We start from the raw sequence: 26057 nt of genomic DNA on the forward strand, positions 1-26057 counted from the left end.
TCTCCCAAAAGGTTACTGTTGAGGGAGAGGCGGTGTTCCACTTGAGAAAAATGGCTTTCTTAGCATAATACATGAGATAAGAGATCAAGCGTTTGGAGTAGCAGGGGCCTCTGGTCATCCTCCTGTATACCGAGCAGAGCCAGCTCAGGAGACAATGCTAAGGACAGCTAAAGACGTTCGTTAATGACTTCAAAAACTGCTGCCCAGAACTGCGCCACCCTGGGACTGCTCCAGAACATATGGTAGTACGTGCCAATATTCAGGCGGCATCTGCTACATATGGGTACCCTCTGAGGGTACAGTGTGTGCAATCTCTCTTTAGTGTAATACAACCTATGTAGGAACTTGGCTTTTATCAATTTATCCCTGGAGGAGATAGCCAGCCCTGGGCGATCCTCAAAACAATCTTTCCAATCCTCTCTCTTCAATGCAGGGATGTCTGCTTTCCAAGCCTCCCAAAGGCTCTCCACCTTGGGAGAATCCAAGCTAAGTAGCAACATATAGAGGGAAGAGAAAGGCTTGGTTAGTGACTCCTGAGCTAAAAGCTCCTCCATAGGAGTCATGGCCATGGTAATAGGCCCTGGAAATTGAGCCCGAGCAGCATGGCGCAGCTGATAATAACGGAAGTACATCCATATAGGCGAATTAAATTTAGTTGAGAGGTCCCTGTATGTGAGTAATGTCCCTGTCGGCATAATGTCCCTAAGGGTCTCGACACCATATTTCACCTAAACCTGAGGGTCCGGGATGGACTGAAAGTGTGGGAGATTAGGGTTGTCCCATAGTGGCTGAAAGGGTGACCAGCAATTCTGTCTGTGAAACCTCTTCCTAGAGACCACCCATACTTGGAGTGTCATCCTAGTCGGCTGTGGAAGGTCGGCAATGGCCCCATGGCCCACGATACACCAGGTTCCCAAGGTCATTGAGAGAGCCCAGTAGGGCCACCTCCAAGTATACAGCTGTGTGGGCCCTTGAGCGGATGAACCACCAGTGGCCAGAGCAATGCCAACCCTCCACATCGCACAGGAAGACACAAGGTGGATCTTGCCAAATGAGAAGAGGATCCCCCCATATACAGGCATCAATGCATCAATCCAGGTCCCGGAAAAATGAACCCGGGATCCATACAGGAAAATTTCTAAATAGATAGTTGAACTTAGGGAGGAATACCATTTTTATAAGATTAATGCACCCCGGTAGGTTCAGCGGCAGAGTCCCCCAGGATGCACACCTACCCCTCAGCTGAACCAGCACATGATGTATATTAAAGTCATAAAATGTATTGGGGCATGCTGTATTTGAATACTTAAGTATTTAAAGTTATTAACCAACTGTAAGCAAGTATTGGCTGCAGTAACTTGTGACTTGGGGTCTAGAGAAAAAAGTATAGATTTTGACCAATTCATTCGGACACCCGAGAACCACCCAAACTCATTGAAGAGGACCAGGGCAGCCCACAAGGAGGAGTCTGCGTCATGCAAATACAACAGGGTGTCATCCGCATACAATGACACCTTTTCCTCCAAGGGGCCGACCCTTAGCCCCTCCACCTGCTTGGAGGCCCTAAGCCCTAAACAAGATGGCCAGTGGTTCCAATGCTAGGGTAAAAAAGGGAGGAGGAGAGGGGGCATGTGCCGCATTGCAGAGAAAATCTTTCTGAGCATCTTTCAATAATATAAGAATGCAAATAATATCGGCATTAATGGTGACCTTGCTCTGCGGTTTGCTTTTCATTATCACCTATTAACTAAAGTTTTAAGACTACTTTTTTTGGTTGAACTCTCTTAATTGCCTTCATCAGTCATAATAATGAAATTGTGATGGCAAGTACAGATAACATGGGGTTAATCTACTAAAGGAGAATAGGCTGCTTACTTAGCAAAGTTAAATACTTTGCAAAGAAATATTCTCTTGAGACAGGGGAATACTTAAGAAAAGAAGGGATTGCTGCACACCCCGAGTAATATCGAAAAAAAGGGAATTGTCCCCCAAAAGGGGTTTTCTAGGCAGCAGGCAATGTGGGAATGATAACCAGATTAAAATATGTAAACTTTATTGAAACATGATTTCAAAGAATGGCAATAGAGTTAAAATATGAGCTGTGGTGCAGGAGATATTGAAAGCGCAAAGGTGCATGGAAAAACTATACACAGTGATACAAATATTCATGCGCTTGGATGAAAACTGACGCGAAAACTGACCTCATCGGGTCTTATTCAGAGGTTATGTATGCGCTGTAGGGGAAATTGCATGCATAAAGAATACATCAAAGATACCTTTATATCTATTACAGATATCTATGTGTAGTTATATTGATGTATCCTTTATGCATGCAATTTCCCCTACAGCACATATGGATGGGCAGGAGCACTCTCTTTCTGGGAGGACATCATATGACGTCCTCCCATTCTTGCCGCACATGCACGCCAATGGGGGGTGCGCAGTGCAGTGATCGGTGGTATGTTGTGTCTCTCAGACACAGCACATCACCAGTCACGGTAAAGAGCCTATGACATAGGCTCTTTACCATGTGATCATCTGTGTCTAATCACAGCTTATCACAGAGTAAACAGGAAATGCAGGTTATTGAGAGAAGCATAGGGTTTAAAAAAGACAAAAAAACTACATACTAACCTAGGTGCATGCAGCATTGATCTGACGCTGCATCTGTCCCCCTCTGCCTCTAAGACTGAGAACTGATCGCTCAGTTCTCAGTCTTCAGTGATAAGAGAACAGTGACTGTCAGTCACCAGCTCTCCGCTCTGCCCCTCCAGCGCTAATTGGAGCGTTGGGCTGTGTAGGGGGCGGGAGTGACTTGCTTGGGCTCTCAGTGGCTTGCTGAGAGGATGAGCCAGCTGCTGATCCAGGCAGCTGGCTACTCCAGGAGGAGTACAGCCAAAGGAGCTTTGGCCCTTCTCCTCCTGTAACTTAGTGAATGAGCTGAAGCTCTGCTAACTTCGGTCATCCGATCATTTGCAAGCAAAAATTGCATTTTTTTTTTCTTGCATGTGATTGGGTATTCTTTGCAGAGTGAACATGCTCCACTCTTTTACCAAATCAACCCCCATTTCTCCAAATGGCTTCTAAAATAATTGTAAAAGAAGATGAGCACAGATTAAAAATTACTCTGGAATGTTTGGTTTTGGCGATCAGCTAGTTTGCATATTATTAACCCTCCCAGCCACAAAAGCAGACAGTATATCGCTAAAGCCCAACTCAAGACAAAACAAATTTGTTTAAATACCCTTTCAGTTCCAATGACACCTCATCAGACTCTGACATGCAGGATTCTGTAAAAAAGGAAGTGAGAAGAAATCTCATGAATGGGGACACAGAGGACAAACAAAAAATACAAGAGATTTTCTAATCCTATGTATTTCTAATACTCTTCTGCCATTTTTTTTTTTATTTTGTTGTTTGTGTCTCCTTTTCAATAAGGCTGATACACAGACCAGTTCAGAGGGAGAATGAGAATCTTCTGCTGTTGAAAAGTGCCCATCCACTGCATAGAAGATTCCAGGTGGGGAGATCCTTAAGGAGCCATCCATATCAGAGACCCGAGGCTGGGGTAGAAAGCCACATGCCTGTATGATCTCCTTGTTAGAAATCTTAGAAGCTGGTAAGGGGCAGCATTTTATATCGGTGGAGGAACCCTTTTGTCATCACGTTCTTCTGGGTGTTATGGTTGCATGATCTACACCGCATTGATGCTTGTCAAATTAACGCTTGAAGGACTGTTCTGCCAGTGAACTTTCTTCCTCTATATCTTTTGAATGGTCTGAATATATCCATTAATCCGCGTTTTTCAATTTTTGATTTTTTATGGATGTTTTTTACATTTTGTCACTGTTTTGTCACGTTTTAGTGGGTGCAGATCACTATATCTAGATGTGATTGAATTTTCATTATTTACATCTGTCATCTGATTTTTATAGAGCAGCTACCTTTTTTTTGTCGTTTTCAATACATAAGACATGTAGCACTACCCCCCATGAAGGCGGCTTAAAGATTCTGCACCCCACTGGTTGCCTTGACCTTGCAAGTCCTCCAACACCTCTGACACTCCGGGTTCTGACATTTCTGTTATAAACAAAGGAATTTAAAGGCACACATACATGCAAAGTAAACCAGCTAAATTTGTTTACTGGCAGATTCAAAAACAATGAATTTCCACAATAAAGAGTTTGTAACATACAGTAGATAAGACACAGTCAATAAACTTGGTGGCAAGGCCAATTAAGAAATGGGTAATTATAACACTTCAAGAATATATGTACAGGGGGTCCCCGGGTTACAAACAAGTTAGGGACTGTAGGTTTGTTCTTAAGTTGAATCTGTTTGTAAGTCGGAATAGGTAAATTTTTTAAGTGTAGCTCTAGCCAAAAAAACTATTTTTAAGCTTTTTGGATAGAATAGGGAAGGGTTAACACCCCTGTAACATTTGTTTTGCTGTGTGTGTGCCCCTGTTCAGAATATTTCACCTCACTTTCTGTCCCAATGATAATTGGATTTTGAAAATTTTGGGTTGTTGTGGAAACAAGCCTTGGTGATAAAGCATCAGTGGAGGTACCTTTTCCCCATAATAGCTCTTACAGGAGTGAATTTCCCTTCCTAGGGGTAGATTTCCTCTCACTTCCTGTTGTCTCCCTCCGCTTGTAAGTAGGAGTCGTTTGTAAGTCAGATGTTTGTAACTAGGGGACCCCCTTTAATCAGTAGAATTTAACCCTGTGTGGAGTCTATGGCTACAGGCCAAAAAGGTTAGAGGAATGACTAGGCTTCTGGGGGATATTCTGTAGTTCTTTGAAGAGAAAAGCTTGTGTCTTCAGCTAACTCTTTAGGATGGTGTCCTGGCAAGAAAGTTGAACACTAGATTCTCTCAGTGTGAATTAAAGTGTTGCCAGGATCCCTTTACAGGCTTGGTAGAGTAAATAATTCAACAGTGTCTGCATGCAGTGTCCTTTGGTGTGAAAGAGATGGACAAATGCCCGCTCACCAATCAGCAAAATTCTGCTTTGAAGAGTGGTGTGAGGGCTCCGCAGCAGGCTTCAACTGCAAGTTACACCACGCTACTGCTCAGCTGTATCTGGCTTGGAGGTGATGAGAGCAGCCTCCAGATGGCTACCAAGCAATAGGATTTGGCTGGCAGCAGATGCACCCACACCCGCTCATGATTACGCAAAACCCGGCTCTTTGGACTACAAGTCCCAGGAGGCTTTGTTCCACTCTTAGTTCTCATTCACTCTGCTTTCAAGATGTGGTGACATAGAGTCTAAGCTGAGCACTAAGAGAGAACAGTGTCACTGTAGCAAGTGCTGCATAGTGTCTCCTGATTAGGGATGAGCTTCGAGTTCGAGTCGAACTCATGTTCGACTCAAACATCGGCTGTTCGCGAGTTCGCTGAATAGCGAACAATTTGGGGTGTTCGCGGCAAATTCGAAAGCCGCGGAACACTCTTTAAAAGTCTATGGGAGAAATCAAAAGTGCTAATTTTAAAGGCTTATATGCAAGTTATTGTCACAAAAAGTGTTTGGGGACCTGGGTCCTGCCCTAGGGGACATGGATCAATGCAAAAAAAGTTTTAAAAACGGACGTTTTTTCAGGAGCAGTGATTTTAATAATGCTTAAAGTGAAACAATAAAAGTGTAATATTCCTTTAAATTTCGTACCTGGGGGGTGTCTATAGTATGCCTGTAAAGGGGCGCATGTTTCCCATGTTTAGAACAATCTGACAGCAAAATGACATTTCAAAGGAAAAAAGTAATTTAAAACTACTCACGGTTATTAATGAATTGCCGGTCCGACAATACACATAAAAGTTAATTGATAAAAATGGCATGGGAATTCCCCACAGGGGAACCCCGAACAAAAATTAAAAAAAAAAAATGACGTGGGGGGGTCCCCCTAAATTCCATACCAGGCCCTTCAGGTCTGGTATGGATATTAAGGGGAACCCCGGCCAAATTTTTTTTTTTTAAATGGCGTGGGGTCCCCCTCAATATCTATACCAGACCCTTCAGGTCTGGTATGGATTTTAAGGGGAACCCCGCGCCAAAATAAAAAAAAATGGCGTGGGGTCTCCCCAAAAATCCATACCAGATCCTTATCCGAGCATGCAACCTGGCAGGCCGCAGGAAAAGAGGGGAGGGACGAGAGAGCGCCCCCCCTCCTGAACTGTACCAGGCCACATGCCCTCAACATTGGGAGGGTGCTTTGTGGTAGCCCCCAAAACACCTTGTCCCCATGTTGATGGGGACAAGGGCCTCATCCCCACAACCCTTGCCCGGTGGTTGTGGGGGTCTGCAGGTGGGGGTCTTATCGGAATCTGGAAGCCCCCTTTAACAAGGGGACCCCCAGATCCTGCCCCCCCCCTGTGTGAAATGGTAAGTGGGTACAAAAGTACCCCTACCATTTCACAAAAAAGTGTCAAAAATGTTAAAAATGACAAGAGACAGTTTTTGACAATTCCTTTATTTAAATGCTTCTTCTTTCTTCTATCTTCTTTCTTCTATCTTCTATCTTCCTTCAGTTTCTTCCTCCATCTTCTTCTGGTTCTTCCTCCGGTGTTCTCGTCCGGCATCTTCCTCTGCGGCGCCGGCATCTTCTTCCCTTCTTCTTCTCAGGCTGCTCCGCATCTGCCATGATGGGAGGCTCCGCTGTGTGACGCTTCTCCTCTTTTGACGGTTCTTAAATAATGGAGGGCGGGGCCACCCAGTGACACCACCCCCTCTGATGTACAGGGACTTGACAGGGACTTCCCTATGGCATTCTCTGTGACGTCAGAGGGGGCGGACAGGGAAGTCACCATGCGTCAGAGGGGGCGGGGCCACCCAGTGACCCCGCCCCCTCTGACGCACAGTGACTTCCCTGTCCGCCCCCTCTGACGTCACGGGGAATGCCACAGGGAAGTCCCTGTCAAGTCCCCCTCCGTTATTTAAGAACCGTCAGAAGAGTAGAAGTATCACACAGCAGGAGCCTCCCATCATGGCGGATGCAGAGCGGCCCAAGAAGACGAAGGGAAGAAGATGCCGGCGCCACGGAGGAAGATGCCAGACGAGAACCCCGGAGGATGAACCAGAAGAACCAGAACAAGAAGATGGAGGAAGAAACCGAAGGAAGATAGAAGATAGAAGATAGAAGAAAAAAGATAGAAGAAAGAAGAAGCATTTAAATAAAGGAATTGTCAAAAACTGTCTCTTGTCATTTTTAACATTTTTGACACTTTTTTTGTGAAATGGTAGGGGTACTTTTGTACCCCCTTACCTTTTTACACAGGGGGGAGGGCTCTGGGAGTCCCCTTGTTAAACGGGGCTTCCAGATTCCGATAAGTCCCCCGCCCGCAGACCCCCACAACCACCGGGCAAGGGTTGTGGGGATGAGGCCCTTGTCCCCATCCACATGGGGACAAGGTGTTTTGGGGGGCTACCCCAAAGCACCCTCCCAATGTTGAGGGCACGTGGCCTGGTACAGTTCAGGAGGGGGGCGCTCTCTCATCCCCCCTCTTTTCCTGCGGCCTGCCAGGTTGCGTGCTCGGATAAGCGTCTGGTATGAATTTTTGGGGGGACCTCACACCATTTTTAAAAAAAATTTTGGTGCGGGGTTCCCCTTAAAATCCATACCAGACCTGAAGGGTCTAGTATAGATTTTGAGGGGGACCCCACGCCATTTTGGCCGGGTGGGTGGTTGATCATGGAGGAAGGAGTGTGCTAGATGTGCTCCGTGCTCCAGCTGAGACCGGGACTAATGATTCCCCACTGATCCGCAGAAGCATCACCTGAGATCGGCAGGTGAAAGTCCCCGCTGTCCTTGCAATCTTTGCTCTATTTCCTGTGCTGTGATGTGCGATACCTACTCTGGTAGTTCAAAGTGTTCACACTGTTCAACTGTGTCTGTCTGCACATGATCATACCCTGTGGTAACCTACTGCAAAACCCGCGCTATTACCAGTGATCTATTGGCAACCTATGGCTTTTCTCTCCCCCCCGGGGTTCCATGGTACAGAGGAGAAGGCGAAGTGTATCCAACACATCGAGCCGTCCGTCTACAGCTACCACAGTATCTACGGTATCTATGATATCTATCAGCCAGCAAGGCATCCTAGAGTTCTTCCCTGTTGGTGGTTGGACTCGCTCCCGCACATCAAAGCTAGAGTTGGGAGGCTGCAGAGAAGCCGCTTGTGTCCCCGCTTGTGTCCCCGCTTGTGATCCCCTGCAATCACCGGTTTCAACTCCGTTTCTACTAGCTCCGTTTCTAACAGCTGCTATGAGTGCCGTGAGAGTGCAGCCTTCATCTATGGCTCCACCTGAACCCCTGAACCCCGCTGGGTTAGGTGTGGTAAGTAGAACAAGTGCATCAGCATCAGTTATATTAAACATAGCAAGCACAGCAAATATAAATGTGATTGATCCTATAGAGTCTCCCTCACCTCTTTCCTCCCCTATCTCCACCACCCTTTTTTCAGCTGGGGTTAAATATGATATAAAAGTGGCTGGAGGTTTAGAGGGAGGTTTAGAGGGAGAGGTAGAGAAAAGATCTGCTCTGAGTTTAGAGGGAGATCTAAGGGAATATCTTTGCGCACTACCTACTCGCAATGACATGGAGGCTTTTGTGCAATGTTTGGAGCAGGGTTATCACAAAGAGCTTCAATCTGTTAAAATGGAGCTGCGGGCAACAGGGGTAAAGACAGTAGAGTTGGAGCAGTCCTTAGATGTCTTGACGGGCTCACTACAATCACAAGAACAACGTTTAGATACACAAGAGACGCACATCCATACATTGTTCCAATTATTGGAGGACCAGGAAAATCATAATAAGAGGAACAATATCCCTATTAGGGGGGTACCAGAGATACCAGGTACCGAGGACCTTATGTTAACAGTCAAAAAATTCAACTTTTTGCTGGAAAAACCTGAGACATCAAATATAGAACTTGATAGAGTTCATCGGGCTTTAGGACCTAGAAATATAGATTCAACCAAACCAAGAGATATTATTTGTCGTGTACATTTCTATAGAGAGAAGGAGGAGTTTATGAGGAAGGCCAGAGAAAAAGGTCAAGTTAACCTAAATGGGAAATCTGTCTATTTATTACACGATTTGTGTCGGTTTACATTAGAGAAAAGAAGAGCACTAAGGCCACTGCTTAAAATGTTGCAAGATCGCAAACTCGTATATCATTGGAGCTTCCCATTCCAACTCCAAATCAAGAAAGATGGCAGGTGGTTTAATATACGTGATCCATCTGATATCCCCGCTATACAAAAAATCTTTGGTTTGCCAGACCTTCCAAAAATAACATGGCCACAGACTTATACACCATTTAAGAGAGCTAAACGTTTGGGAGTTGATGAAAGGACTGAAGCAATGGCCTTATCAAGTGCTGAGACCAGCCTGCCAGCTGTAATAGCTGCAACAATGACTATTAACCAGGAGGGGGGAGGAGGGGGGGGGCAGTGAAGAGTTCCATAAGCAACAATAAATAACAAATCAACTGTAAATTCCCCTTCTCTTGCCCCCCCCCCCCTCTTTTTTTTTGTGTGTTTATTTTTTTTGTTTTTTGTTTTTCTAATACCCCCTGTAGTATGCCGTGGGTATGACTATCAATGAAATTTCAAAGAACTTATGAATTTTTTTTAGTTGAGTTATGCAGTAGTATTTTATATCATTATGGATTTATATATAACATTGACAATTAATTTAGTCAGGATGGGATCAAACCCAGATTATCAACTATTAAGCCACTCAAAAAGAAATTGAAATTTTTTTTTTTTATTTGCTTTTGTTTTTGTTTTTGTTTTTTGTTGTTTTAATCACAAAGGAAACAACTAAAATATTGGGGCTATGTATGAAGAGCATTGTTGTGCAATCTGATTAACTTGTTCTATAGTCTTACTAGGGGGTTATGTTACCATTAGGCCTACCACCATGTGCTATGTATGGGGGAGTGGGAGAGAGAGAGAAGGAGGGGGGAAAATAGATGTAGTCGATGATTTTTTTTTCTGTTTTTTTTTTTTTTTAAACTGCAGAACGGTTCATAGTGTCACAGGGTTAGACATTGTATGATGCTGTGTGTGGTGGGCAAAGGCTATACCAGTCCTATATGTCTGAATCATGTTGTAGTATGGAACATTTGCGACTACTACGCAACATGATATACGCTATAATGACTGTGAGTTTTGGTTTAGACCAAACTTGGACTAAGGCTATGGAAATCTTTTTAGAGCCCCATAGGAACCGGTTATATGGGTGTTTAAACCTATGTTATCTGATTCACTATTGAAATCAAGGTCTGCTCTGCGACATGCGAACTGTTCAGTCAGGGTGTCATTTACCTGATTCGTTCCCCCAGCAGTTGAGGTGACTAGAGGGGGGTGTGGACGAGTTATGTTGGGGATACCTATCTGGTTGCCAAAGGTTACATAACATAATAATGAGATTAGGGCCCCCTTAATGAGAAGCACGTGATAGATGAACGAATGTGCTGGTATCTACATGCTCTTGTTAAATACATATATATGTGTGTGTGTGGCAGCAAATATATCTGGGTAAGCGTACGCACAACCACTGGGCAATGTATGTATGTGTGGGTATGCATATATGTATATGATAGATTTGGGGAGAGAGGGAGGAAAAGGGAAGAAAGGGGGGAAGATTATATAAACATAATACTATACTCTTGGAAGAGAAATAGAGGGAAAAGAGAAAGGAAAGGGAAAAGATTTGTTTTCCCTTTTTTTTTTTCTCTTTCTCTCTTGCATCCCTCCCCTCCCTCCAGATGGACTGCTCACACGGTTGTTGTTTTTTTTTCCCTCTCCCGACTCTAATGTATATAATGGGGAGGGGGAGGAGAAAAAGAAAAGGAATAATAAACTATGGGGAGGATAAGATATATATATTTTGTTTGTCCTGGGTCTCTGCTGTGAGACAACCTCTGGGTCTACCTACTTAACCCCCTTGTAGGTACACCAGCTCTCTGGTAGTGCTTGGTGATTTTTCTTTTTTTTGGACATTTTCATATCCCTTTGTTTTTTTTGTTTTTCAGAGTGTTTTGTCCTATTTGTGGACTTTGGGTAGCTCAGGGCCCCTAGAGAGGGAACCTCTCTTTTTATAAGTTTCCAAGTTTCCCCCCCCTTTTTTTTTTTTAAGGTGACTAGGGGGTCTTCCTCGGCACCTCTACTGAAACTCTGTACCTATAATGTCAAAGGTTTAAACAAGGAGTCAAAAAGAGGACAGATCTTATACAGTTTGCATAAAGCTAAGGCAGATATAATACTCCTCCAGGAGACCCACTTCCATACCTAAGGCATCCCTGCATGCTCAGTTGAACATTACTCTCAATGGTTTCATAGCACTATGTCTGGTTCGAAGGCCAGGGGGGTCTCCATCACCTTTCATAAAAATTTACCGGCTCAATATTTGGAACATATAGCTGATACCAATGGTAGATACCTTTTACTTAAATTCCAGATATGGGATAAACTTTTCACAATTGCCAATTTTTACATTCCGAATTATGACCAAACCACAACCATTTCTCATTATCTTCATCTTTTAGCGGATTTTGCTGAAGGCGTTATTCTTGTAGGAGGAGATCTCAATTTAGCCTTGGAGCCTCAGTTAGACACCTCTGCCCAATGCTCCAATATCTCTTATTCCCAGCTGAGGGCCCTGAAGAAACAATTGTTTGACCATAGACTTCTTGATTTGTGGTGGATTCTATATCCCACAGATCGTAATTATTCATATTTCTCATCAGTACATAAATCTTACAGTAGGCTAGATTATTTCTTATCAGGTCCAAAGGTTTTGGAGTGGAACCCCTCAATGGAAATAGGGTCATTTTTTTTGGTCTGACCATTCACCTGTATTTCTATCAATATATCTCCCCCAGACTCGAGGCACAAGCTGGTCTTGGCGTTTAAACGATAGACTTATGTCTGATCCAATCTGTCATAAAGCAATTATAGAAGCAATTGGTAACTTTGTTTCTGATCATGAACAGGATGAGACTGCACTACCATTAAAATGGGAAGCTCTTAAAGCGATCCTACGAGGGTTATTCATCCAACATGGCTCTCGTCTTAAAAAAGAAAAATCGGTGGCCATTCAAAATTCCCAGTTAAAGCTTCATACACTAGAAACATTACATAAAGCCTCACAGTCTCCAGAAGTATTAGCCAACATAATGTCTACAAGGGCATCCTTATTGCAGCATATGGCAGAATCGCATAGTTCATACCAACAGAAATGTGCCTTAAATAATTATAGCCCTTTCATGACTAAGCCTATTTTTGAAATTTGGTGTTTACAAGTTAAAATCCATATTTTTTGCTAGAAAATTACTTAGAACCCCCAAACATTATATATATATATTTTTTAGCAGAGAATCTAGAGAATAAAATGACGATTGTTTCAATATTTTTTATCACACGGTATTTGTGCAGCGGTGTTTTAAACGCAAATTTTTGGAAAAGTGACACTTTCATGAATTTTAAAAAATCCAAACAGTAAAGGTACCCCAATTTTTTTGTATAATGTGAAAGATGATGTTACGCCGAGTAAATAGATACCAAATATGTCACCCTTTATAATTGCACGCACTCGTGGAATGGCGACGAACTACGGTACCTTTGAATTTCCATAGGCGACGTTTTAAAAATTTTTTACGGTTACCAGGTTTGAGCTACAGAGGAGGTCTAGGGCTAGAATTATTGCTCTCGCTCTGACGATCGCGGCGATACCTCACATGTGTGGTTTGAACACCGTTTACATATGCGGGCGCGACTTCCGTATGCGTTTTCTTCGCTGCGCGAGCTCGCGGGGACAGGGGCACTTTAAAAAAATTTTTTTTTTTTAATTTATTTTATTTATTTTTGTACTTTATAAATTGTGTTTAAAATTTTTTTTTTTTTTACTTTTATTGCTGTCACAAGCAATGTAAACATCCCTTGTGACAGTAATATGTGGTGACAGGTACTCTTTATAGAGGGATGGGGGGTCTAAAAGACCCCCCATCCCTCCTTTACACTTCAAAGTATTCAGATCGCCGAAAACGGCGATTCTGAATACTGTGTACTTTTTTAAATTCGGCGCCATTGGCAGCCGAGTAAACGGGAAGTGACGTCATGACGTCGCTTCCGCGTTTACAATTAGAAGGCTGGAACGAAGCCGCTCGCAGCTTCGTTCCAGTCCACCCCCAGCCGCCGAAGGCAGCGGAACGGACACCGGGCCTCCCGATCGCACGGGAGGCCCGGTAACAGCGGCGGGAGGCGGCGGGAGGGGGGGGATGTCCCCTCCCGCTCCTCCGGTATAACAACCGAGCGGCTTTTAGCCGCATCGGTTGTTATACTCGGGTAGCCGATCGCCCGCTGAAAACAACGGTACCGGGATGATGCCTGCAGCTGCGGGCATCATCCCAGTATAACCCCGGAAAGCCGAGTACGCATATATGCGTTCGGTCGGCGGGAAGGGGTTAAATATGGAAACAAATGTGGGAGACATTTAGCACGAATATTACATCCTCGTCCTCCTCAGACCTTTATAGCTAGCATAAGGAAGTCATCGGGGGAAATTACTTCAGACCCGCAAAGTCTCCATCAAACATTTAGAGAATATTTTTCAGCTCTTTACAACTTGGCCCAACCATCCTTTGTGGAGAACGAGGGATCAAAAACTTTTAACACTGAAGACGATGTACAAGAAACCTCTATTCCAACATTAGAAGATGACCATAGGGAATTATTGGACAACCCTTTCTCAAAGGAAGAACTATTTGGATTAATTACAGACATTCCATCAGGGAAGAGTCCTGGCCCAGATGGATTCACTCCAAAATTTTATAAAACATATAAAGAATATTTGTCTCCATTTATGCTACAGGTGTTTAATTCCATCTCCTCTACAAACACATTTCCGACCCAAACATTGGAAGCCCATATCACTTTGATTCCCAAACCAGATAAAGACTTAACATTATGTTCTAGTTATCGTCCAATATCTTTAATTGGAGTAGACATAAAAATGTATGCCAAATTGATTGCGTCACGTCTCCAATCCTTCATACCTAGCTTGATTCATAATGACCAGACCGGATTTTTGCAAGGAAGGGAAACACGTGACAATACAATTAAAACTCTCTTACTAATGGGTCATGCTCAAATGGCTAAAATACCAGCATGCCTCCTCTCGGTCAACGCGGAGAAGGCTTTCAATTGGGTTGGGTGGCCTCTTCTCGAGCATTTACTAAAGCAAATAGGGATGAGTCCAAATTTACTTAATAAGATTTTGGCATTATACACTAAACCAAACGCTAGAATTAGGATCAATGGCTCACTGACCACAAGTTTCCCTATAACAAATGGCACCCGTCAGGGATGCCCCCTATCTCCTTTGCTTTATGTTCTAGTAATGGAACATTTAGCAATAGCAATCAGACAGAACCCCTCAATTACAGGTATAAAGCTAGACCAACAGGAAATAAAACTTGCTTTGTTTGCCGACGACCTGCTACTTTATATTACCCATCCACATATTTCTATGCCCTCTATTCTATCGGAATTCCAGCGCTTTGGAGCTCTGAGTAATTTTAAGGTAAATGTTTAGAAATCTGAAATTCTCGATGTGTCACTTTTACCACATCAAGTGACGATGTTGAAAAATAACTTTTCATTCAGATTTTGCTCTTCTGCATTAAGGTACTTAGGAATTATTATTCCATCAGATCTGACCCAGCTATATTTGACAAATTATATTCCCTTAAGGCAACGTACTCTACAAGATCTAAAAAAATATGATTCAAAACAATACTCATGGTTTGGGAGGATCAATATATTGAAAATGGACATAATACCGCAATTTTTATATCTCTTTCAAAATATTCCTGTTACTATTCCCAGATCCTTTTTTTCTACTCTACAATCTGCATTTGTTAAGTTTATTTGGGGTAATAAGAGATCTAGATTAAATTTGAAAACGCTAACATTACCTAAAACGAAAGGAGGAGCGGGTGCACCAAATCTCTATTTTTACTATGTGGCAGCAGTCCTGACCAGATTAGTAAGCTGGTTTCATCACGCGGATACCAAACAATGGGTATCAATAGAACAGGGGCTGAATCAGTTTGACCTTCAGGCTCTTCCTTGGTTAGATTTACCCTTTCAGGGTAACCACCGAGATACGACCCTTTCTCCACCCTCTCTTTCATCTCACCTATTGAGCCTGTGGTCCAAAATGATCTTGCGGTTAGGGCTTTCTTCACAGATAGAACCAATGACACCTTTATTTGGCAATCCACAATTCCCACCTGCAGTAGACCGGAATAATTTTCTCATATGGAATAAGGAATCTCAAGGCGGAGCCTAGCAGAGCAGACATGCATTGTTAGAGCTCCACACCGCTGAGGAGAGAAGAGAAGGACAAAGCGGAGCATGCAGACTCAAAAGGTATCCATTTGAACCTTTTTGCCCCTGGGAACAAACTGTGAAAGTTTGGGCAGGAAATATGGTACTGGGAGGAAACCGTGGCAGAAATAAAAATCACCTCACAAAGAGCTCACAGGCACTCACTGCAGCTGAAGCAGCTCCAGTCACCTCACAAGATACAGCATCAGGGCGCTCTCACAGACAGAAAATGTCACAGCAAGACTCTCCATTTGAGTCAGATACAGAACAAATCCTCTCACAAACGTCTCCACAAGCCTCCTCAGTATCCCCAGTAATATTATTACAATTTGAAAAGATGCTTCATAAGGCTTTAAAACAAACCTCAGACCAAATAACAAAAAGCCTAACCAAAGAAATAAGAGAGCTGGGAAACCGCACTGCAGCCTTAGAAATAAAAATGGATGAAATTGAAATTACAACCCAAGAAAATATAACAGAATTGGAACAATTAAAAAAAGAGAATTTAATACTTCAAACTAAGCTCGAAGATTACGAAAATAGAGCCAGACGTTCAAACTTGCGCATAAGGGGAATACCTGAAACTGTGACAGACCTGCAATCTACTATTACTGCTCTATTACAAGAACTAAAGCCAGATATCCCTATTGAACGTTTAGAACTGGACAGAGTACACAGAGCCCTCACAGCCAAAAAGAAAGATGGACCCCCACGTGATATAATCACAAAATTTCATTATTACAGAACGAAAGAACAAATACTAATTGCTGCAAGAGAAAAAAAGGAACTTAATTTTCATGGACACAATTATCAAATTTTTGCTGACCTATCCCAACTTACTATTACTAAAAGACGATCCATGAAACCCCAACTAATGGAACTGCAACGCCACAACATTATGTATCAATGGGGCTTCCCCTTTTCAGTCAGATTTAACTACCAAGGTACAATTTACAGAAGCAGATCAGTAGATGAACTACAACAAACCCTTTTAAAATTAAATCTGACAGAACCCACAAGCAGCAACACTCCCACACGCAGAAGAATGGCGTCATCTTCACCTTCAGGCAGCACCCAGAAAATTTCAGAACAAAATGGGAATCATCATTCTCACAAAAGAGGCCGTTATGCCACATCATCCATGGACCAAGAAGATTCAATGGACTGGCATCCTAATTCCTGATATCTCTTCATTTATTATACTAAGAGATGGTTCTCTATAAAAAACCTATATTTATAACTGAATATAACTGCATTCTGATAGTCACACACTATGTGGGATCATGTTACATTCCAGTTATATTTCTTATTGCTTCTGATTCATATAGCCTTAGAATATATAAGTGAAATAAGGAAATTCTTGTTCAGTTATATATTATCAGGTAATAACAATAGATTTATTGCTTTTTAGGACAAATATGTTCAATAATCCAGAAGTAATGGAAGCTTTTTCTTTCTTTTCTTAAAACAAATATATTATTACCTAACTAGTTCCTAGAATTATGTTTTTGTTTATTCTAATCTGAAGCAATACAACCTCAATTTTATGAGTTAACATATCTAAACAGTTACATATGAATAAAATATGTAATTGTTTACTCTAAAAGGGTTAAAATCCCAAAATAATTCAAACTATCTTCATCAATACCAAAGTTATTAACAGTACCTTTCTAACTGAATTATTTAGCCTAGGGCAAGACTAACCATATACAACCACCCTGGAATAAATAATTTCAACAAAAACTATATTCTGCACTCCAATTAATGAAACATCATTTTGATGTCTTTTGACATAGCACTTCTCTCCTGTAAGCGGAAGATCCGTGTACCCCCATTAGCCCTCCTCATTCTCCCAACCATATTATGTGGGAGTGTGACGAAGGCACTTATTCCTCTGAGAGAGATATTTATTCTCTTTCACGGGTAAATTGTGATTACTTGCAAAAAATAATTTATACAATGTATCATCTAATCTCATATGTTTTTTGTTTACTCTTTACTCCAGAATTCACTGGTTTCTTTTCTATCTATTCATCTCTTCAGTCCACACAGGTTGATCTGCGCAGTCAGCTCTGCATAACAAAAAGTAAGTCAAAACTATTTGATCTATTGCCATGGCGCCACTGAATATACTTTCCCTGAATGTTCAGGGAATAAATGTCCCTCAAAAAAGGACCAAAGCCTTCCGTACTTTCCATAACAAGAAGGCTCACATAGTATGCCTCCAAGAAACACACTTCACCAAAGATTCTACTCCAAAATATATTTCTCCTTTTTATCAACAAATTTACATGGCTTCTGCCTGTACCAAGCAAAGGGGAACTCTAATTGCATTTCACCGATCCACACCATTCACCTTATCATCAGAAATTAAAGACCCAGAAGGTAGATACCTGATACTCATGGGTTATATAATGGATACAGCAATCACTGTGATTTCCTACTACGCTCCTAACAAACAACCTACACCATTCCTCTCACATATATTACAAGTGATTAATACACACAAAATAGGAACAGTGATAATGTGTGGGGATTCGAACCAGGTCCTCCTCCCATTTCTAGATAAATCACCTTTTACACCATCCAAAATAACCTCTAGATTACCTTTTTCTCAACTTCTTTCCAAATACAATCTGGTAGATTCATGGAGAGAAAGTAACCCAATGAAAAAGAAATTCACTTATTTCTCGCACCCTCATCAAACCTTCACCAGAATAGATCATATTTTTCTAACAATAGGAATGATACCAGAAATTATTGCATCAGATATAATTCCGATTCCGTGGTCTGACCATAATGCAGTATACACTACTATAGCCTCAGCCATACCAAAAGCGCATGACCCAACGTGGTACTTACCGGACATAATGCTCAAACACCCACTACATCAGATGGCCATTGAACAAGCTTTAAAGGAATACATATCAATTAATAATACAACAGACATCTCCCCAATAACACTGTGGGAAGCTCATAAGCCTGTCTTGCGTGGTACAATACAAAGACAAATGGCACTATTTAAACGGGAACGCAAAAATCTAGCAAAAAAACTAGAACTCAATTTTAATGCAGCCTACATATCATTTCAAGATAATCCATCTCAGAGTACAAAATCTCATCTGGAAAAATCTAGATTGGAATACGATCTATTTCTCACTGAATCAGTTGATAAATCCCTCAAACGCTCCAAACACAATTTCTACATGAATACAAACAAACCAGGTACATATTTGGCTCGGGCATTAAATTCAACTAACAAATCTTTCAAACCAATACGTTTGAAATTATCAAAAAATGTTTACACTTGTAATCCAGTTAAAATAGTCCATAAATTTCACTCACATCTCGCAACTTTATACAAGACAAACAATGAATTTAATCCTACAGAAGCTGAATCCTTCTTCTCAAAAATAACCTAACCTGAGTTATCTCAGAATCAAAAAAGCAGTTTGGATGAGCCTATAACTATAGATGAAGTTGCTAACGCCATAAAAGACCTAAAACTTAACAAAAGACCAGGCCCAGATGGCTACTCGGCTTTATACTATAAAACATTCTCAGAAATACTCTCTCCCATTCTCACTGAAACTTTTAACAAACTTCTAGATGGACATTCTTTTCGGCAAGAAACACTAATGGCAATTGTTTGTATGATCCCAAAACCCCTTTCTGATGATACTTCCTGTGTGAATTATCGGCCTATCTCTCTGTTAAACCTCGATATTAAATTATTAGCAAAAATAATAGCAAAACGCCTCAATAGCATTATAGGAAAATTAGTACATAGAGATCAAGTAGGCTTCATGCCAAATAGACAGGCAGGCGATAATATACGCAGGGCAGTGTTATTGGCACATATTGCTAAAAAACGGAAAATCCCTTTATGTTTTCTATCTCTCGATATTAAGAGGGCATTTGACACAGTATCCTGGCAATATATGCAATATTCATTACAAAAATGGGGTTTTGGACCCCACTTTTTAACATGGATCAAAGCATTATATAATAAACCCAAAGCCTATATAAAATATGCTGGATACAAATCTGAAGCCTTTAATATCGAAAGAGGTACCCGACAGGGTTGCCCATTATCTCCCTTATTATTTGCCCTTATACTCGAACCCATGGCCCAATACATCAGAACAAACCAAACTATAACTGGCATTGAAGTAGGAGGTATTACACACAAATTATGTATATTTGCAGACGATATATTACTTTTTCTATCATCACCACAGGTCTCTGGTCCTAACTTAATACCAGCTCTTGATGGATTTGCAGCCCTATCCGGCCTTATGATTAATCCTAAGAAATGCCTAGTGCTTAATATTTCACTCACAAACATGGAATTGATCCCGGCTAGGGCTGCACTCCCATTCACATGGGCAGAAAAATCAATCCCATATCTTGGAATTCATTTAACAGCATCTCATTCTGACTTATTCTCAACCAATTATCCTCCTGTATTAAGACAGATTACAAATCTAATAAAACAATGGTCGCAACTTCCTTTATCCTGGATAGGGAAGATTAATGCAATCAAAATGACTATTCTACCCAAATTGCTTTATCTATTCAGAGTCCTCCCTATTCCAATTCCTTCCTATTTTTTGAGAATAGTACAAAAAAGAGTAACTTCGTTTATATGGGGCTCTTCTAAACCACGTATACCTATACACACACTACATCTTCCCAAAAATAAAGGAGGCCTGGGATACCCTAATTTTACTAACTACTACAGAGCAGCACATTTGGCCAGTCTGTCCAAATACCATGCAAAACAGGAAATCCCATTATGGGTATTTATAGAGGCTTCAGAAAATGACCCTCTATTAATATCAAATTTATTATGGCTTGATCCTAAAGACCGCTTTAAAATTCATAATCCCATAACTAAACACTTCTTATCTCTCTGGGATAAACTAAAAACCAAATATCAGTTACAATCTCCACACAATCCTCTCCTTTCTTTTATCAGAAATCCGGCCTTTTATCCGGCATGGATCTACCCAAATTCTTTTAAAGCTTGGACAACATCAGGCATTCAGACACTAAATGACTTCATAGCATCTAAATCATTCCTTTCATTCCCATCGCTTAGAGAAAAATATGATCTACCAAACTCTGAGATTTTTAGATATCTCCAAATCAAAAATTTCTATACACCATTCCTAAAGGGGGATACACCATTATCCCAATTATCCATTTTTGAATCAATCTGTACAAAAGATCCATTTGCTAAAGGTACAATTTCATCACTTTATAATCAATTATATGGAGTAGCAAATCTTAATAGACCCTCTTATGTTCAGAGGTGGGAGGAGGACCTGGGACGAACTTTAGAAGACACGGACTGGTCTAATATATGGCTCACATCTAAGTCATCTTCACCCAACATCTTAGCACTGGAGACAAATTATAAAGTCCTAACTCGCTGGTACCTTGTACCCGCTAGAGTGGCAAAATATTCACCTAATACCTCAACTCTTTGTTTTCGAGGATGCCCAGAAATAGGCACATATTTACACATATGGTGGACGTGCCCAGTAATCCAAACCTTCTGGAAGGAAGTCTTCGTGATTGCATCTAAAATATTTAAAAAAATAATACAACCAGATCCTTATTTAACTTTACTTAATCTAAAACCGGAATGGTTAACACTCTCTCAATTCAAACTTATGATCCAACTAATAACGGCTGCAAAACAAACAGTGGCCAAGGCATGGAAATCTCCTACATTGGTACTAGCAGAAACAATTCACAGAATGAATAATACAATGTCCCATGCTAAGATGGTAGCCATCGATCAAAATCAAATACCAAAATTTGAAAAACTTTGGCATCCTTGGATAAAACAACAGTTCCTGTCAAATTTCAATGACTCTGTCCTGTTGCCATGGTAACAGATTAAATGACTTACAGAGACACCCATTCTAAGGCTTCAAAGAGAACTAAAAAGAATAATAAACTGACGAGCGGGACAACCTTGTGGACCATACCTCTACCTTTCAACCCTTTTTCTTCTTTCTCTTTCCTTTTCTCCACCTTACGATTAAAGCTCATTATCAGAATTTATTTGACCTATATACACTCTACTTGTAAACAATATGTATAGTAGGTTTAAATCATTTAAATACCTACAAAAGTAACTAAGGAAATGATATATATCTTTAATTTAGGTTTACGTGAACCCAATGTTTAATATTTGAAATTTCATGATATTTACCTATATAAACCCTACTGTAAAACAATGAGCTTACTTTATAGATCCTTGTAAACTTACTTTATGTATCTTTATGTATCTTTATAACATTGTATACTCAATAAACTTCTTTTGACAAGGAATAAGGAATCTCACCGAAGAGTGAGCCAGATTCTTTGCCAGGGTAATTTACCACCCATATTGAACCTAATATCAACACATCAGCCTTCATTTATGCAATGGATGGAATATCAACAATTATTGTCACTCCTATCTTCTATTTCTCCAAACCAATCCCTCAATAGAGACCTAAATATGTTTGAGTCCATCCTATTGCAAAGTAACAGACCAAAACATGTTTTATCAGCAATATATAAGATTCTTATCCCAAAAACCCCAGAATTCACAAATAAATGGGCACGTGAACTTAATACTCAAATTGGAACAGAAGAGTGGGAGAAATCACTTACTTACACACATTGTCTGTCATCGACAATTAAAGCACAAGAGACAAGCTATAAGCTTGTCTCCCGCTGGTATCGATGTCCAACAACCATGCAACGAATATATCCAGACACATCAGATAAATGTTGGAGATGTCATGCTGCCAAGGGATCGCTGCTACACATATGGTGGGAATGTCCCCAAATTCGCCAATTCTGGGATATGATCATGCAGCTGTATACAACAGTTACAGGGGAGTTAATCCCCAACACACCTCAAATTACTCTGCTATCCATTTTACCAGGTCCATATAAAAATATCAAACAAGGTTTGCTAAGACATTGGTTAATAGCAGCCAGACTGGTTATTTCGCGATATTGGCGAACTACACAAGCCCCTTCAGTTAACGAATGGATAGCAGGACCTAATTGAGAAGATGGAGATCCTTCTGTCACACGAATTGGACACATATGAAAAATGTTGTCAGATATGGGCCCCCTGGAGAACATTTAGGGAATCACCTGGAAATTAGGGGGCAAATGGAACTTTAATCTAAAAAAAAATGGGGTATGCGTAGGAGATGTCTTCATGTTGTACCCCCTGGCCATCCTTTTTTTTTTTTTTTTTTTTTTTTTTTTTATTTGTTTGATGCTATAGTTATGATAGTCTGCAAAATGTTATTATAAGATTTTTTTTGTTTTTTTTTTGGGGGGGGGTTGGTGTGGATATACCACCAATGTATGTTTGTATTGCCTATTTGTAAAAACCTAATAAAAAGATTGAAAGTAAATTTTGGCCGGGGTTCCCCTTAATATCCATGCCAGACCTGAAGGGCCTGGTATGGAATTTAGGGGGACCCCCCACGTCATTTTTTTAAAAATTTTGGTTCGGGGTTCCCCTGTGGGGAATTTCCATGCCGTTTTTATCTATGAACTTTTATGTGTATATTCGGACCAGCAATTTATTAATAGCCGCGAGTAGTTTTAAATGACTTTTTTTCCTTTGAAATGTCATTTTCTTGTCCGACTGTTCTAAACACGGGAAACATGTGCCCCTTTACAGGCATACTATAGACACTCCCCAGGTACGAAATTTAAAGGAATATTACACTTTTATTGTTTCACTTTAAGCATTATTAAAATCACTGCCCCCTAAAAAAAGGCTGTTTTTAAAACTTTTTTTTTGCATTGATCCATGTCCCCTGTGGCAGGACCCAAGTCCCCAAACACTTTTTATGACAATAACTTGCATATAAGCCTTTAAAATTAGCACTTTTTATTATTCATGTTTGTGTCCCATAGACTTTAACGGTGTTCGTGCGTTCAAACAATTTTTTTGCCTGTTCGCATGTTCTGGTGCGAACGGGACAGGGGGGTGTTCAGCTTATCCCTACTCCTGATAATGAAGGCAATTTTAGCCAGCTCCTGGCTACAGACACAATCCCTGTCACGGATAGCAATGTAGGCCTATTAGAAGCTCCCGCCCATCTTTGGTTTACTAAAAAAAAGCTGTTTTATTGCATGTTTAATTGAGTTTGAACTCCAGTCAATGCGCATTTGCATGATTCTGCACACTGAATTGTGCATGATTGTGTGCCTTTGTCCAGATGCGTGCAGCATCTATTTAGGCTGGACTCTGACAGGACTCGGTATTGAAAGGTCTTCATCAGTAATCCTGTGGCCTGTAATCCCTGCATCCTAATTCTGCTGAATCCTGTTACTGACTTTGCTTGCCTTTTAACCCACCTGCAACTTTTGCTACTCTGCAGATCTGTTCCTGTACTGACTGGGATCATTTCTTTGACTATGATTCCTGCTTAGCCCTCCAATACTTCAATGTTTGGCCTCTTTCTCACTCTATCCCTGCCTGCTGACCCTAACTTGTGTCTTGACAACTACACTTTCAAAGGTCCTGTGCCACCAACATCACCCACTAACACTCATGCCACTCTGTTGTCTCCTTATCCGGGGGTGTTTGGATTGGAGCAATAAGAGAGGCCACTTTCCTCATCTCGGGCTCCCTATCTAGGTCGGTGACACACTAACTTTTCCACTTTCTATCCAAATATGTTTTAACATATTTTCATTGAGGTTAGCTGTAACAGGTAAAACCTAAAGTGAATCTGTGGCCAGGCTGTGGGCAAACAAGCCCTCACTAACCTCCCTACCAGTAGCTGCAGGCAATATGGAGCAATTCAGAAGTTTAAAGTAGAAACACTGAGGTAATTCAAGCAATTTTCTTAACCACTTGACAACTGGGCACTTAAACCCCCTTCCTAACCAGACCAATTCTCAGCTTTTGGTGCTCTCACATTTTGAATGACAATTACATAGTCATGCAACACTGTATCTATATGAAATTTTTGTCCTTTTTTTCACACAAATAGAGCTTTCTTTTGGTGGTATTTAATCACCGCTGAGTTCTTTATTTTTTGCGCTATAAAAGAATAAAGACCGAAAAATCTGTAAAAAAATAAATTTTTCTTCATTTCTGTTATAATATTTTGCAAATTAGTAATTTTTCTTCATATATTTTGGCCAAAATGTATACCGCTACATATCTTTGGTAAAAATAACCCAAATCGGTGGATATTATTTGGTCTTTGTGAAAGTTATAGAGTCCAAAAGCTATGGTGCGAATATCTGAAAATTGATCACACCTGAAGTACTGACGGCCTATCTAATTTCTTGAGACCCTAACATGCCAGAAAAGTACAAATACCCCCCAAATAACCCCTTTTTGGAAAGAAGACATTCCAAGGTATTTAGAAAGATGCATGTTGAGTTTTTTGAAGTTGTCATTTTTTTCCACAATTCTTTGCAAAATCAGGGTTTTTTTTTACTTTTTTTTTTCCTACAAAATTGTCATATTAGCAGGTTATTTCTCACACACCGCATATGCATACCACAAATTACACCCCAAAACACATTCTGCTATTACTCCCGAGTATGGCGATACCACATGTGTGAGACTTTTACACAGCGTGACCACATACAGAGGCCCAACATGCAGGGGAGCACCTTCAGGCATTCTGGAGCACCCAGGCCAATTCTGACATTTCTTTTCTACATGTAAAAATCATCATTTATTAGCTAGAAAATTACATAGAACCCCAAAACATTATATATGTTTTTTTAGCAAAGACCCTAGAGAATACAATGGTGGTTGTTGCAACGTTTTATCTTGCACGGTATTTGCGCAGCAATTTTTTAACGCGTTTTCTTTGGAAAAAAAACTGTTTTGTGCTTTACAAAAACCAAAACAGTAAAGTTAGCCCAATGTTTTTGCATAATGTGAAAGATGAAGTTACGCCGAGTAAATAGATACCCAACATGTCACCTTTCAAAATTGCACGCGCTTGTGGAATGGTGCCAAACTTTGCTACTCAAAAATCCCCATAGGCGAAGCTTTAAAATTTTTTACTGGTTACATGTTTTGAGTTACAGAGGAGGTCTAGGGCCAAAATTATTGCTCTCGCTCTACCGATTGCAGCGATACCTCACATGTGTGGTTTTAACACTGTTTTCATATGTGGGCGGGACTTACATATGCGTTCGCTTCTGCATGTGAGCACACAGGGACAGGGGCTCTTTAAAAATTTTTTTTTTTTTTATTGTTCATTTTACTTTATTTATTTTAGTTTGATGCTTTTTTCCAAAAAAAAAATATTTGACCTCTTTTATTCCTATTACAAGGAATGTAAACATCCTTGTAATAGGAATATGGCATGACAGGTCCTCTTTACAGTGAGATATGGGGTCAATAAGACCCCACATCTCACCTCTAGGCTGGGAAGCCTGAAATTAAAAAAAAAAAAAACGACCCTGGCTTTGATCGTAACGGTGAGTTGGTAGAAGCGCGGGAGGGGGAACATCCCCTCTCGCCTCCCGTAAGAACGATCAAGCAGTGGAACAGCCGCTATGATCATTCTTATGGTGTAGGGAATCGCTGGCTGAAAAAGCTGATATCTGAATGATGCCTGTAGCTGCAGGCATCATTCAGATATCCCCGCA

This window comes from Aquarana catesbeiana, linkage group LG04 (genome assembly GCF_042186555.1).
Source record: "Aquarana catesbeiana isolate 2022-GZ linkage group LG04, ASM4218655v1, whole genome shotgun sequence".
NCBI classification, from domain to species: domain Eukaryota; kingdom Metazoa; phylum Chordata; class Amphibia; order Anura; family Ranidae; genus Aquarana; species Aquarana catesbeiana.